Below are 2,480 nucleotides of genomic sequence, written 5' to 3'. Positions count from 1 at the left end.
TCCTCTAAATTGAGTTCCCTCCCACCATTTCAATTTTCAATTTTTCATCTATAGATAATTAGATACTATATAGCAACACGGTTTCACATTTTCCTCTTTCACCAACAAAACCTCCTTTTCTTTCCCTCTTATTCTTCTATGGTTTTGAGAATAAAGTGTTAAAGTAGCGAGAGAAACTTTTACCTCTCGATATGCTCACGTTGGTCTACAGGTAAATGTGTATTTAGATTCTGAATGTTGGAAGTCCGTATCGACTTTGATCTATGATTAAGTTGTTTTTTTTTTTTTTTTTTTGGATTTATGACATGATTTCGCTGAAATGGCTACAATCGATACAACTATTTTTTTGCAAATTTTATTTGTTGCATGTTTGGGTAAAAGCTTATGTTGATTTACTTGTTTTTTTTGTTGAATTTGGATATTACTTCAGTAAATATTATCGAGTAGTGATGGTGTTTATTACATTGTGTATTTTATATGGGTGTTTTTAACCAACTTTAATGCTCGAACAAATTGATATTGTGAGGATGTAAGATGAGGGCTTCAGTACAACTCAATTGTGTGATAACTTTATTGCATGGTATATTTTATGCTTGTATTAAGCTTAATTAATAAACAGTTGGACTTTTTTAGTTCTTTTTTTAAATATAAAAATGTTAATTTTGATATTGATCAATGGATGTTTAGTTTTAAGTTTACTAACTTACAGATTAATAGGCGTTTAGTTTTAAGTTTACTTCTGTATTTATATCGATTTAAAAGTGTGATCTAAATTGTTTGTTTTGTTGGCTGGTGCTTATTGTTGATAAAGAAATACATGTAAGCATTTTTATTACTACTGTTTTGAGACAAACTTATTATGTTTTGATTGGTTTGTGAACTTCTAAGGCTTTTTAAACAAAATATGTTGTATTAAATGCTAAAAAGCAATAGTGGACATGTCTATCACATGGAAAATGATACATAAAATCGACCCATGTTATCCAATTTAGGGATGAGCAAATGGTACCCGGTACCGGTATCGAACTGGTACCGGTATTGAACCGTACCGTACCGAGTATATTCGGTACCGGTACCCACTTTTGGGGATTTTCGGTACCGGTAGGTACCGAGCTCATCCCTAATCCAATCTATCTCTAATTATGAAGTTTTTTTAATTTAGACGATGCTCTCGAATTTGCTTTATATTGATCACTTGATCATATCTAATATTTGTATGTTCATTTGTAGATTGTAGCTACCATGATGCCTGATGAATATAGGTGAAAAAAGGTAGCATGATAACCCAAAATTACATGGTCTTGATTATGTTTGTTTATGGTAACCTAACTTTTATAACAAGATTTGATCTTTATGTTAAATTTGATTACCAAGCGTATATTATACACAATAATATATTTTTTTTAAATATTATTTTAACCTTCCTCAGGTGATGAACTTGGTGTTCCACTTTGACCAACTAAAGAAAAAAAGATATAACACAACTAGTGACCTACTTATAATTAAACTAATAAAATTGCAGATTTGGATACTATTATAGATACAATTGTTGAATGAGGAAATAAGGCAATTGCGACAAGTGAAAGAAACAAAAAGATTAGAGAAAGAAAAAGAAAGAGCAGAGAAACTCAAAATGATGGAGCAATTTAAGGAAAATTGGATTGCAAATGCCGAAATGAAAGAACGAGTTCAATTCACAAGTAGACATTCAAATTGATGAATGTGATGTGTTTACTTGGAAGGGATCATTTTAATATTTCGTCTTATAATGATTTCAGGACAAGAAACAATATAAAGCATGGGGAACAATACTAGGCTAAAGAGATAACTTTGTTGTGCATTAAAAAAAGAAGAGGTATGTATTTCTTTGATAGCAATATCACAATGTAGATGTTCATGTTCATCTTTAGTTTCATTTTGACTCGTGCAGTTGTGCTTTTTGTTTAAATTGGATACATACAATTATTAATGGTGTGCATTAATGTAACGTTATATTTTGTTAGGTAATACGGTTTTGGTTGCAAGTATGAATTGAAGACGTTGGTATTGGGTTGCAAGTATGATGACATCGGTTCGGGACGCTATTGTATATCACTTTCATCATCTTTAGAGATATATGTATTTATGTTACTTTAAAACTCTTGTAATCTTATGTTATTTTGAAACCTTTGTAATTTGTATTCTTAGATTCTATTATATTGGTTCTAATTTAATTTTGTTTTTTGTATGTTTTATTTTCATTTTTAGATAATTTGTTGATGATATAATTTACTGGGAATTTTTAAAATTTCCTGGAGATTAATATATATATATATATATATATATATATATATATTATTTCTCTAAAACACCAAGATATTAAGAAAATTAAATGTTTTTTGTTAACATATCAAAAGATGCGGTTATAGAACCCGCATCTTTTGAGTATATTAGGGAAAAGTAGTTTATTTGTTGGTATATTAAAAGATGCGGTTCTAGAA

The 2,480-nt window shown here is 29.4% G+C and overlaps 1 long non-coding RNA gene across 1 annotated transcript; it reads left to right on the top strand.

The window, feature by feature from the left end:
- LOC110898885 lies at positions 1–2,227 on the top strand. The gene is made up of 4 exons (XR_002569698.2): positions 1–211; positions 1,231–1,272; positions 1,523–1,855; positions 2,004–2,227. It is a non-coding gene; the product is annotated as an uncharacterized LOC110898885 (long non-coding RNA).
- Positions 2,228–2,480: the final 253 nt, after the last annotated feature.

The sequence above is a fragment of the Helianthus annuus genome, chromosome 8 (genome assembly GCF_002127325.2).
Source record: "Helianthus annuus cultivar XRQ/B chromosome 8, HanXRQr2.0-SUNRISE, whole genome shotgun sequence".
Classification (NCBI taxonomy): Eukaryota; Viridiplantae; Streptophyta; class Magnoliopsida; order Asterales; family Asteraceae; genus Helianthus; species Helianthus annuus.
The sequence above is the reverse complement of the archived record's forward strand: the minus strand, read 5'-3'. Positions and strand labels throughout refer to the sequence as shown.